Here is a 13,973-nt window from a genome sequence, read left to right as displayed (position 1 = left end):
AGTGCCTGTGTAAAAGCAGCAGGATATATATTTTAGTTCTGCTGAGCCAAATAAGACAGGTCAGGGTGAAGAAGTGACAGCCAAAGAAAAGTTTACCACAAAACGGAAAAGTTATGACAAATCAGACTATAAGGCAAAAAGAAAGTGCAGCTTTATGGTTTCATGGACAAAAGAATTTCTGTGGCTGCAATATGACGAGCTATATAACCGGGGCTGCACATAAGTGGTCCGCAGGTGCGCATTCGCTGTCAAAATTTAAAAAAAAAAACGCGCACAAGATATGAAGTTGCAACGCGTTTGCATACATACGATTTTCTGGAGGAGGACAGACATTTGTTTAGAACTCTTAAAGATGTCGAAGAAGCTCCTTAAGCAATTACTTTGGTGTTCCTCCACCTGCAAACAAATGTCAGAAGGAGTCCGAACCACAAAAGAAGCGCGTATTCTCAGAAAAGTGGTTGCAGGAGGTGAGCTGGCTTCAAACAAATGATGAACGCACAGAGATGTGGTGCGGAATGTGCCGTGAAAATCCCACTCTAGCGGACAAAAACGCGCATTGCAACTTCTTATCTGGTGCGTGTCTTTTATTTTGACAGCGAATGAGCACATGCAGACCACTTATGTGCACCGGTGTAAATAACATAATGTTCTGCCGGGTGTGTTGTTGGTTTTCCCTCGATTTCTGAGTCGACAAGCGCCTTTGTTACTGGGACCAGTCATTTTAAGAAAGGCCCCCATTAGAACCCATGAGAAATGCAAGAAATGCATTATTGCTCAGTCTGCAATATCTTTCCCAGAACAAACACCAATTGCAAATAACATACTAAAAATAAACCTGAGAAATCAGTTTAGAACAGCGTACTATGTTGCAAAGAGTGAACTACCACTGGCAAAATTTAGCAGTCTTTGCAAACTTCAAAAAGCAAATGGCCTAGATCTTGGTTCCACTTGCCTCTTACCTGTGACTTCAGTGGAAATTTCAAATTCAGGATCTGACACAGACTGATTCATGTCCTACACAGTTCTTACAAGTTCATAGAAATTTCTGTTCAATTAGAACCAAGTATTTGAGTTGATGATTGTAATTTTTATACAATGTTGTAATTTGTTTTTCAACAACTTTTTGATTAATGTTTTGTTTCCTTTACAATATTATACTTTAATGTATAATATTGTAACGGAAACAAAACATCAATCAAAAAATTGCTCTCTTTTTTATTCGGGCTACTTACATTTATTTTGGGCTACCAAAAACTGAAGAGTCCCTGCCCGAAGGGCTACCAGGGATTTTGAAATTTTGAGAGCCCTGAGATATATAAATTTTTTTAATTACTTTTGTTTCAGCAACATTAAATTTAAAAACTGTACTTTTGAGTTAAAATATATATTTATAAGTTTAATAAATGACAAATTAAAAAGGCATGAACATTTTTTTTGTATCGAAAAAATATCGAACCGTGACACCAAAGTATCGAACCGAACCGTGAATTTTGTGTATCGTTGCACCCCTAATATATATATATATATATATATATATATATATATATACACAAAAGGCTAGGCTAGGCTAGGCTGATAGCCTAATAGCAGGCTATCAGCCTAGCCTAGCCCTTAAAGCTTGCCCTGAATGTTACCTGAATGATAACTTTATTCCATAACAGAATCTAAATAAGTGACTTATAAAGCAACCTGAATACAGTTGTTAGCTAGAAAAGACTAAAACTATTATTTGTACCAAAGTGTAAATGTTTTTATATCTGTGGTAAATCTGAGCACTGACTCTCTTTTGGTTTCATTCCCTTTTTTTTTTATACCCTTGAGGTTTTCACTTGCTGTTCAAAGTATTTTTATAGATGACTTTTCTTAAACCTGCCATGATATTTACAATGCACACATTGTAAAAAATCTATCAATGCTTTAATCACTGGCACTTAGATTGTCAAATGAAAATTACTGGCTGTAATTAGTTCCTCACAGCAATGTCAGTGTGAATGAATGGAGACAAAACTTAGAGTGGTAAACATATTTTGAGGTCAGCATTCAAAGAGACTGAGGAGAAGAAGCAGCTGGAGTGTGGCCTAGAAAAAATGAACAATAGCCTACATTTATTCTCATCTTCCTTTTTGCTCAAATCTCTCATTAAAGCCATTCACTTATGTGTGCAGCTGCAGTAATTGTAAAGATGAGGTATTTGCGGCCATGTAGCATTTCAGTGTAGTCTATAAACCACTTTGTCATGCATTTGTTTTGCATTTACCATTTCAGACATGCAACTATGAATACTTTCCACTGATCGTGCACTGATGTGAACCTGTTCACATTCTCTGTGACTGGTCCAAGAATGTAGCTGTGTTGCGAGGTGGAAATTTTGAATTGTGTGATTTTGGCAAGATGACTTATGCATGGCTAGCTGTCTGACTAGTCTAGAAAAAGGTCTGTGGGCGGTGTTGATTCAGATGTTTTTTCCCCCCTCTTTCCTTTTTTTTGACTTACTGAGAAAGAAGTGATAAGTCAAAGAAAAAAAGTAGAGAAGTCTGACCTACATATGAACAGATAGAGGAATGGCTGCCGGAGAGCCAATGGAAATATTTATTTCTCTCCCCAGCTGCCTCTTGCCTGGGTTTATAGTAATATCTAGTTGGAGTTTTCATGACTTTAATTGATTCAGACTCCTTATCAAACGGCTGTTTGGTTGGAAAAGTTTCTACCAAATTAAGCTTTTTATTTGGAAAAATCTATCTTAGAATTTGTGAGGCCTGTGTTATATTACAATTTAACACCGTGGATTAATGGACTCAGTCTTTAAAGCAGTTTATATGGTACAAACTCCGTGATGTTCACTTTTATGGAAGAACAGAAACTTCCACAACAGGAATTCTGAGGTGATTAGATGAAGGGCATATTGTCACATGACTTACATTCACAAGTTGCGTCCAAACCACTGCTCCTTACACGACCACTTGCTTTTGTTTTGGCTCTCATCCCTAGTTAACATAGTGCAACTTAGTTGTGGGTTAGTTGCCGTTATATGTTATAGTATAAGGTCAGATCTAAAAGAGAAAACAAAAGTAACAGTGTATACATACAGTTTTCTTGTATTTGAGTAAGCTGATAGATAGACCTCTACAAGAGATAAATCAGGAAATTTGGAAAGAACAACATTTTTGGAAAGACGTGGAAAGACATGGGCTACACTTCAAAATAAGGCAGTTAAGTTACTTTACCTTTATTGTGTTAATTGCTTTACATTAAAGTAAATGTTACCATAGACTTTCAAAACTATAAATTTTTTTAAACACCTATTCGATTTGGGATTGTGGGAGGGCAAGGACCTCCCACTTCTTTGCAAGAAGCCGAGTACACCTGAACAGGTGCCAGACCATCACATTGAGACAACCATACACTGAGGCCAGTTTAGAATCAAGAGTTTAGAATAACAATTATGTCTTTGGATAGATGGAGTATAGATAAAAGCCACACAGGCACAGGGAAAACATACAAATTGGACATGCAGGGGCACCAGCAAACCTAGGGGATTAGACCAGGAACCATGTTGCTATCTATCTATCTATCTATCTATCTATCTATTAGGGGTGCAACGATACACAAAATTCACGGTTCGGTTCGGTTCGATACTTTGGTGTCACGGTGTTTTTCGATACAAAAAAAATGTTCATGCCTTTTTAATTTGTCATTTATTAAAATTATAAATATCAGGGCTCGCAAAATTTCAAAATCCCTGGTAGCCCTTTGGGCAGGGACTCTTCAGTTTTTTGTAGCCCAAAATAAGTTTAAGTAGCCCGAATAAAAAAGAGAGCAATTTTTTGATTGATGTTTTGTTTCCCGTTTTGTTTCCGTTACAATATTATACATTAATGTATAATATTGTAACGGAAACAAAACATTAATCAAAAAATTGTTGAAACACAAATTACAACATTGTATAAAAATTACAATCATCAACTCAAATACTTGGTTCTAATTGAACAGAAATTTCTATGAACTTGTAAGAACTGTGTAGGACATGAATCAGTCTGTGTCAGATCCTGAATTTGAAATTTCCACTGAAGTCACGAGTAATTTGCATTTGCTTTTTGAAGTTTGCAAAGACTGCTAAATTTTGCCAGTGGTAGTTCACTCTTTGCAACGTAGTACGCTGTTCTAAATAGATTTCTCAGGTTTATTTTTAGTATGTTATTTGCAATTGGTGTTTGTTCTGGGAAAGATATTGCAGACTGAGCAATAATGCATTTCTTGCATTTCTCATGGGTTCTAATGGTGGCGCCAGTGTTCGGCAGCCTCGCCTCTGTCAGTGCGCCCCAGGGTGGCTGTGGCTACAATGTAGCTTGCCATCACCAGTGTGTGAATGTGTGCGTGAATGGGTGGATGACTGGATATGTAAAGCGCTTTGGGGTCCTTAGGGACTAGTAAAGCGCTAATGGGGGCCTTTCTTAAAATGACTGGTCCCAGTAACAAAGGCGCTTGTCGACTCAGAAATCGAGGGAAAACCAACAACACACCCGGCAGAACATTATGTTATTTACACCGGTGCACATAAGTGGTCTGCATGTGCGCATTTGCTGTCAAAATAAATGAGCGCACCAGATAAGAAGTTGCAATGCGCGTTTGCGTCCATATAAAAAGCACTGTTTTTGTCCGCTAGAGTGGGATTTTCACGGCACATTCTGCACCACATCTCTGTGCGTTCATCATTTGTTTGAAGCCAGCTCACCTCCTGCAACCACTTTTCTGAGAATACGTGCTTCTTTTGTGGTTCGGACTCCTGACATTTCTTTGGAGGTGGAGGAACATCACAGTATTGCTTAAAGGAGCTTCTTCGACATCTTTAAGAGTTCTAAACAAATGTCTGTCCTCCTCCAGAAAATCTTATGTATGCAAACACGCGTTGCAACTTCTTATCTTGTGCACGTTTTTTATTTTGACAGCAAATGCGCACCTGCGGACCACTTACGTGCAGTCCTGGTTAATTAGCTTGTCGTATTGCAGCCACAGAAATTCTTTTGTCCATAAAACCATAAAGCTGCACTTTCTTTTTGCTTTATAGTCTGATTTGTCATAACTTTTCCGTTTTGTGGTAAACTTTTCTTTGGCTGTCACTTCTTCACCCTGACCTGTCTTATTTGGCTCAGCAGAACTAAAATATATATCCTGCTGCTTTTACACACGCACTCACATAACACTCAGCGATTCTCTGCTCGATCAACCTCTCACATGTTTAAGCTTGCTGCAGGAGATTTCACTTGTCATGTTTGCATAGTAAGCTAACGATTGATAAGATGATGTCAGATGAATTGGTGCGCAAATTATCATCACTCACCAATCAGTGCTGTTGCTCTCTATATACAGTTCACAGTTGCAAAGTGAAAGCAAAAAACAAGCACAAATTCAAACGCGATTTCAATATGTCACATATTGACAGGGGCTCACCGATGCCAATGACATAATTACCCAGCTACATTTCCGAAAGAATGCAAAAGCATTGACATATATTTTTCCTTCCTACGATAGGCTGGCGGGCAGGGCAGAGATAGATTTTGGTAGCCCGACTGGAGCCCTGCGAGCCCTGTATCTGATTGAGGAATCACCCATCTTTGGAAAAGAGAGTTTATTACAGAGAAATGGCTCTTTCCAAACTAAAAGCTTCAGGGAGTGCAGAATTATTAGGCAAATGAGTATTTTGTCCACATCATCCTCTTCATGCATGTTGTCTTACTCCAAGCTGTATAGGCTCGAAAGCCTACTACCAATTAAGCATATTAGGTGATGTGCATCTCTGTAATGAGAAGGGGTGTGGTCTAATGACATCAACACCCTATATCAGGTGTGCATAATTATTAGGCAACGTCCTTTCCTTTGGCAAAATGGGTCAAAAGAAGGACTTGACAGGCTCAGAAAAGTCAAAAATAGTGAGATATCTTGCAGAGGGATGCAGCAGTCTCAAAATTGCAAAGCTTCTGAAGCGTGATCATCGAACAATCAAGCGTTTCATTCAAAATAGTCAACAAGGTCGCAAGAAGCGTGTGGAAAAACCAAGGTGCAAAATAACTGCCCATGAACTGAGAAAAGTCAAGCGTGCAGCTGCCAAGATGCCACTTGCCACCAGTTCGGCCATATTTCAGAGCTGCAACATCACTGGAGTGCCCAAAAGCACAAGGTGTGCAATACTCAGAGACATGGCCAAGGTAAGAAAGGCTGAAAGACGACCACCACTGAACAAGACACACAAGCTGAAACGTCAAGACTGGGCCAAGAAATATCTCAAGACTGGTTTTTCTAAGGTTTTATGGACTGATGAAATGAGAGTGAGTCTTGATGGGCCAGATGGATGGGCCCGTGGCTGGATTGGTAAAGGGCAGAGAGCTCCAGTCCGACTCAGACGCCAGCAAGGTGGAGGTGGAGTACTGGTTTGGGCTGGTATCATCAAAGATGAGCTTGTGGGGCCTTTTCGGGTTGAGGATGGAGTCAAGCTCAACTCCCAGTCCTACTGCCAGTTCCTGGAAGACACCTTCTTCAAGCAGCGGTACAGGAAGAAGTCTGCATCGTTCAAGAAAAACATGATTTTCATGCAGGACAATGCTCCATCACACGCGTCCAAGTACTCCACAGCGTGGCTGGCAAGAAAGGGTATAAAAGAAGAAAAACTAATGACATGGCCTCCTTGTTCACCTGATCTGAACCCCATTGAGAACCTGTGGTCCATCATCAAATGTGAGATTTACAAGGAGGGAAAACAGTACACCTCTGTGAACAGTGTCTGGGAGGCTGTGGTTGCTGCTGCACGCAATGTTGATGGTGAACAGATCAAAACACTGACAGAATCCATGGATGGCAGGCTTTTGAGTGTCCTTGCAAAGAAAGGTGGCTATATTGGTCGCTGATTTGTTTTTGTTTTGTTTTTGAATGTCAGAAATGTATATTTGTGAATGTGGAGATGTTATATTGGTTTCACTGGTAAAAATAAATAATTGAAATGGGTATATATTTGTTTTTTGTTAAGTTGCCTAATAATTATGTACAGTAATAGTCACCTGCACACACAGATATCCCCCTAAAATAGCTAAAACTAAAAACAAACTAAAAACGACTTCCAAAAACATTCAGCTTTGATATTAATTAGTTTTTTGGGTTCATTGAGAACATGGTTGTTGTTCAATAATAAAATTATTCCTCAAAAATACAACTTGCCTAATGATTCCGCACTCCCTGTATACTATACGCTTCTTCTGGGCTATATTCTCAGCAGCATATTATTAAACATATCAGGTCCCCATAAGGAGAATCATGTGCTAACGGCTATCTAAACGACTTGGGTAAAGTTTGTAGCATGCGTGCTTGTTGTTTTTGTCTGCTTCCACTTGTCTTTGAACTAGGATGATGTCGGAGTAAATGTGCAGTCATATTCGTTGTGTTCCCACTAGTGCTGTCAGCGTTAATCTCGTTGAAATGACGTTAACGAGCTACCGCGGATCGCCCCCTGCGTAGGGCTGGACGGCCAACACGTTAACGAGCTAACTGCGCTAACACACTAGTTCCCACCCATGTAATTGAGCATTGCGTGGCACATCCAACATACTGTTTTACTTTAGTCCATGACGTGCTTACCTTCAGGGTCATACCTCACATGAAAACCAAAATAGTTCCAAACGCCAGATCTGAATGAGGGTGGGGGAGGTTCAATTTGCCATGTTGCAAGGAGAGCTTAACTTCTGTCTGCTAGCTTGCCCTGCGCTCAGTGAGTCTGCGTTCGACTACTCTGCCTAGGCTGCACTATCGAGCGCAGATCCACTGAGCGCTCAACACAGACAGCATCGTCAGAAGGAAAGTTGATAAAATAAATCAAAAATTTTGTATTGTTCGATACATATGCGTACCGAACCGAAAGCACTGTATCGAACAGTTCAATATCGATACGAGTATTGTTGCACCCCTACTATCTATCCATCCATCCATCCATCCATCCATCCATCTCTCTCTAAATTCCCACTCACCCATGTGTGCCGTCTTCACCCTTCAAGTTCAGGTCCTCTACAGAGATCTTCTTCCTGGAATCTGCTGGAGTCACGTGCCCAGTTTAGGGATCACTGTTTCAAGTTCTCAAAAAGTATCGGGACCACTGTTGCCTTCACCCTCCACATGTCGAGCTCCTCTCTCTGCCCTTAGTATTTCTCAAGCTTTTTGTGTTCCTTTTCTCTGATGTTGCTATTACTTGGTATACAAATATTATATTTGCCAAGTTTACCAGTTCCTGCTAATATACTTTGTTTTATTTCTGCAAACAATTATTTCTGCTTCAGTGGCCACTGCTGCAAGACCTTGACGCTGAGCCACTAACTTTACTAGCTGTTACTTTATGTTCCTTTGTTTTCTTTTTGTAATTCACCAAAGAAGGGTTAACCCACGATCTGTGAAAAAAATGTAAACTGGTAAAGGGCTCAGTGTCTCTGTAAGTAATTAGGGTGAAGAGCCCATTGGCTTTTTTTATGTGGCGTCTTTTGTCTGATCAGCAGCATATTTTTTTTGTTTTTGCGGCAAGTGCTGAGTCAGATGGATAGCACACCACAAGCATTTTTAAAGAAGCCTCAGAGAAGTGCTTTGTACACAATCTGAATGTACACATTGAATGTGAATGGGTACAAGGAAAGGCCCAACGAGCCTCATTAATGCTCATCTCTGAGGAGGTCTGCTGACTGCAGCAGAAAGCGGATCAGTGTGCAAACAATAGTGATGACAGAGCCACAGCTGACCTCTGCTCATGGAAAACTATTCGAATGATTCAGCTAAGTGTGGCTGAGGTAAACTGCATGCCACGTTTGTGACAGTCATGTTGATGATGTGGGTGCAGCATCATTAGCCAAAACTCACTGTCAAAGTAGTTAGGTGAAAATATCATTCAATCTTTGCTGCCCCGCTGAACTAAATCTGAACTACACACCCACCAAAAAGTTAAAGCTAGCTTTCTGAAATGCAGTTATTGAACCACATTTTACTTCCTTGTCTGTGGTACAATGGACCACGCTAGCAAAACTGCCAGAAATATCCCCTCTGCATGTGCTTTGTAGAAAAGGGTTCTTGTCCATGAGTGATGGCAGACAGGATCAGTGGGCTCACAGGTGGATCGAGGACGTGTTTGCAGTGATTTGGATACCCTAAAACTCTGCCGTGGTGAAGATTTAGGTGAGTGTAGAGAACCCACACAGGTACAGGAAATGCAATGTTCACACAGGAAAAACCCCAACTGGGCTGCAGGTTCAAACCTTGTTGCTGTGGCGTAGGATAGCCCATAGAGTCGGCCGGTGGACGCTGTCAAAAGCCTTCTCAAAGTCAATGAAATTAATAGAAATCTTCCTTTGGTATTCCAATGTTTGTTCAATGATCATGCGGAGGGTGAAGATTTGCTCGACGCATGACCGGCCACTCCGAAACCCAGCCTGCTCTTCTCGCAATCGTTCGTTCACAGCGTGTCGTAGCCGATTCAAAAGAGCGAGGCAAAACACTTTCCCGGGTACCGACAGCAACGTGATGCCCCGCCAGTTGTTACAGTCACCCAAATCACCTTTTTTTGGAAGTTTGATGATGGTGCCTTTTGTCCAATCATCGGGTACATGTGATGTTGACCAGCAGGCGTTTAGGAGTCTTGTAAGGGCGGCTTCAAGATGGGGTCCGCCATGCTTCAGCATTTCGGCGAGGATTTCGTCCAGGCCTGCGGCCTTTCCACTCTTGAGGAGTCGGATCGCTGTCTTGACTTCAGTGATGCTGATTTGTCCGATATCGACAGGAAGAAGATCCATGGAAGGTGCCGGGTCTTCGGCCTCGAACCGTTGGGGTGGCTCAGGTTGGTTCAGAGTATCGCGGAAGTGTTCGACCCATCGTTGGTCTTGTTCAGTTGCAGTAAGGAGGACACGTCCATTTTTGTCTCGGATTGGAACACCGCGGCCACCACGAGCCCCAGTTAGATCTCGTACAATGCAATATAACTCCCCGCGTCATGATTTGCTGATCGTGGGCGGAGATTTCAACGCGCAAATAAGCAGTAACCGGGACGGCCTGGAATCGACTATCGGCCCGTTTGGAATCGCAGCAATGACAAATAAAACAGAAAAAAGCCAAAAATTACATTTTAAGTTATTTGAGTGACTTATATATCATGTTTACCCTGAGTAGCGAAAGACAGTGGGTGTCTGAAAACGATGAAGCCGGGAGTCTGCTGCTCTCGCCGGTTCGAGTGACCATTGAACCCCCCCGAGCGGGTGGGTAACAGACATCTCCAAAAACGTCGGAGCACTTTGGCAAATATGCAATGTCTTGATAAACCAAGACATTGCACTACACGGCTACTTTCTCGCCTGAAAATATGTTAAAAGTTTATTTTGTGACCCAGAAAGATTAATAAGAGTAATATTAAAACTTAGCAGCAGTCGCCATTGTTGGAAACTGGAATTGGCTGGGCCACGCTATGAATTCTGGGATATGGTGGGCCACGAAGACCACACCCGACCCATCCTTCAAATTCGGGGAAATGCATTTGGCGGCCGCATTTGAAGGAGTCGACAAATTGGGACAGCCTTCGTCGCCTGGCTGTGACGTAATCGGCCTTCAAATGCGGCCTCCGGAGGATGTAGCCTAGGTTTTGGGACACAGCTAAATAGTCAAATATTGACCCAGATGTGAAAGCATATTTTCCTTCCATGTTTTTTTCAATTCTTTAACCATACCATAGGATAAATGCTCTAGCTGGAGATCAGTTAGTTGGATGCCTTGTAGCTAACGGTATAATTTGTGTTCTCAAACTTGTAGAGACATTTCCGGAAGGTTTTGTGCACAACACGAGCTTACTCTGATAATCCACTGTTATTGCAACACTGCTGTTGAGCTCCTTGCCTTACAAGGATGTTTTGGTCACCTGCTGCTATATGTTCACCTTTGACCTTGCTTGAGGGGAAACACGCACGCTGATAAATAGGAAAGGTAAGAAGGTAACATACACGGGAGTATTCTGGAGATCTGTAAGGAGTAAAACCCGTGACCTCAGTGTGACCTTGTTAGCTCGGCACGCCTATGTGTGAACGGCTCTTTGAGGACATTTCTTTGGCCAGAACCTAATGTTTACTAAAATCTCAACACACTGAAGAAGAATAATGATCACTTTATGATCTCGACATTTAGGGTCAGTTTACACAATTCACACATTTTATACCAAATGTGATAAATGTTCACAGGATTTGTCCAGTAAAAATATAGAAATCATACACCAAAATATGTTTGAGATAAAAATAAATGGAAGCTTCTTCTTTAATATTATTAATAAGACAGTAAGCAGTTTTTTTGTTTGCCACAAGTTATGGAATCTACCAGGAAAATTTGTCTAAAGCACACAATAAAAAACAGGAAGAGTATAATTATTAGGAGTGTTATTATCATATTTTATTAGTATTTCACAATTAAAAATCATTCCAGAGGGAACAATTTAGTCCATGCACGCAAAGACTTTTATTATGAAAGAGCTGAAAGCCTGTTTGGAGACCTGATAATGGTGGGATATAATGCCAAGGCAAAACTACCACACTTGTTTATACTGCATTAAAATTTAGCCAGCGGCTCTCAGAATGAGCTCCTTATTGGAACTTAAGCTATTCAAAAATATACTGTGAGCCAGTAACATTTTGCATTTTAGCTTCGCTGGGAAGCATTGCTCTGAATGGATTCAGTTTATTTTTATCTGATCAAGCAGTGGATGGAATCGAGTTATTTGTGTGATTAAAAATGTTGGATTTTCAATGAGCAAAAAATGTTTTGAAGCCAGTTCGAATACAACTGTGTGATAAATTATTTAACATTTCATTCGGATTGCTCTTCAAAAGGCACACCATCAAACATATTCCATTTACTCTAATCAAGAGGCTTTTCAGGTCCCAGAATGAAGAGAGAGATTAAGTAGAACCATGTGTGTGTTTATGAGAGGGGGTATGGTAAAGCACCCCAGAGTTGGAGGCTTGTTTTAGAGTTCTGGCATTTATCCCTCACACTGTAATTTTGATTACAAAGACAAACCCAGGTAAATTAAAAATGTGGCATCAATCAAGAGTCTCTACACAACAGCGAAGGCGCAGAACATAAACTGGCTGCTTTGGCCAACTATACTGTTACTCATGACTGTTTTGGGTGGTCTGGCTGTGTTGGGTCCTTTGTTTAACTCAAGCTCAAAGCAAGCTTGACTTTGTTATAAAGTGGCCAGGAATTGTCCAGTGGGTAGCTGGCCAGATAATGACAATGACTCACGTTTTTGCAAATTCGTTCAATATGGGGCTCAGTATACGTCAGGTGAATGTTTCACTTCCAGCAACGTGGAGAAAACCATTTCTGCTTCTCTACAGCACCCCTGTATGTTTCTAGTTGGTTCTGCCTTCTGGTTTCAATAGGGAATTCTAATCACGTTAGAAAGCCATTTTAGGGAAACAAAACGGCAACCTTCCCCTCTAATGTGACAAGTTCCTGGCAGAGACGAATAATCTGCTGAATTTGAAAACATCAAGTATGCCTTTAACCTTGGCTCGTAGGAGAATTAAAGTCTTGCCGCCTGTGGTTAGTATGCATTTGGATTTTGGCCACATCTGTCTGGCGCTGTCAGTCCCTAAAGACTGAGCTCAGTGCACATTGGTTGAGCCTCTTGAGTGGAGAAGCAAGGGCATGAAGTCATACGGTGATGCTGTAAACCTGTAAAACTGACTATTTAACGCGAGTAAGGCCACTTTAGTCCACTGGATCTTCAGTCAATTAAAATATTAGACAACAGTGTGAAAAAGCCTACGTGGCATTGTAAAAAATTATTTGCCCAACCTCAAGTTTCTAATTCCCCAAAAAGCAGTCGAGGGCTCTAATTAGAAAATCTGATTTATGAACAAGAGGAATTAGGGCCAAGAGTGCACTAATTCAGGCCTGCTGTTGGCAAACACCCTAAAATGTGCCTGGATAATGCATCGGCTCTGCTCAGGAGACACACAGTAAAGTCAAATGTAGAAAGAATAATACTCATGTAAGTGGATGCATACGCAAAGTCATGTTCTGGTTAGTGAGACCATATGCTGGAAGGGATTCATGTTTGCTTAAAACTGATACACCTCAAATATTTCATTTAGGCTAACGCCAAACTACAAAAATATGAGGTTCAGGTCAAGATGGCACGCAGATGCGTGAGTGGATGTTTTATCGTCAAACATATCTTAAAGCCTGTGAATACAGAAAAAAAAGACATGAAGAAGCACAGAGAAAAAAAAACTGGGAGACTTTCCAGAAGTTATCTTTTTCATGTCAGCATGGGGGTCACCTGGAATGCGTATCAGAAAAGCTGTGCAAATGACTCATTAATCATGGCAAAGGGAAATGTCACTGCCGGTCTATCGTTTTGCCAAGATGTGTGGCAAATTTTATGGTGTTTCTAATCGTATTCCTTCATTTCTGTCTTAAATTAGCTCCAGATATTCAGGAAAGAATTAAAGCTTTCAAGGACTCCTAGTGTGAGTTGAAGAAGGGGGGGTTATGAAGGAATGAAAAGTATATTTGAAAAGATTTTCCAGCTGAAATGTGCAAAGACTTTTCAAAGAGTGCAAAGCAGGTCCCGAGTTTGATGAATTATTCTCAGGTGCACCTTTTTTCATGCCTCAGTCTGTGCTTCTGCTTCAGATATAATGACCAGCCACACATCATCATCCTGCAGCTGTGAAACTCAGAGATCGACATGAGCAATGACGGAGATTATCATAATGAATGTCTTCTTTTCTTTCTAAGAATCCCCCTGAACTCATGAAGACCAGCAACTGTGCCGTGACTGTGTGCCAGAATGCTCAGAGGCAGGTTGAAAATGACCTGTAAATGTTCATTTCCAGTGGGACCGAGAGTAAATTAGGAGAAATTAAGACAATTATTTTCAGTGCCTGTAGGATACTTTTGAAGAAAAT

Source organism: Mchenga conophoros, linkage group LG10, assembly GCF_057382185.1.
Source record: "Mchenga conophoros isolate Kocher_MC1m ecotype Shallow Benthic linkage group LG10, M_conophoros_male_GT1.1, whole genome shotgun sequence".
NCBI lineage: Eukaryota > Metazoa > Chordata > Actinopteri > Cichliformes > Cichlidae > Mchenga > Mchenga conophoros.
Note: the sequence above shows the minus strand (reverse complement) of the source record.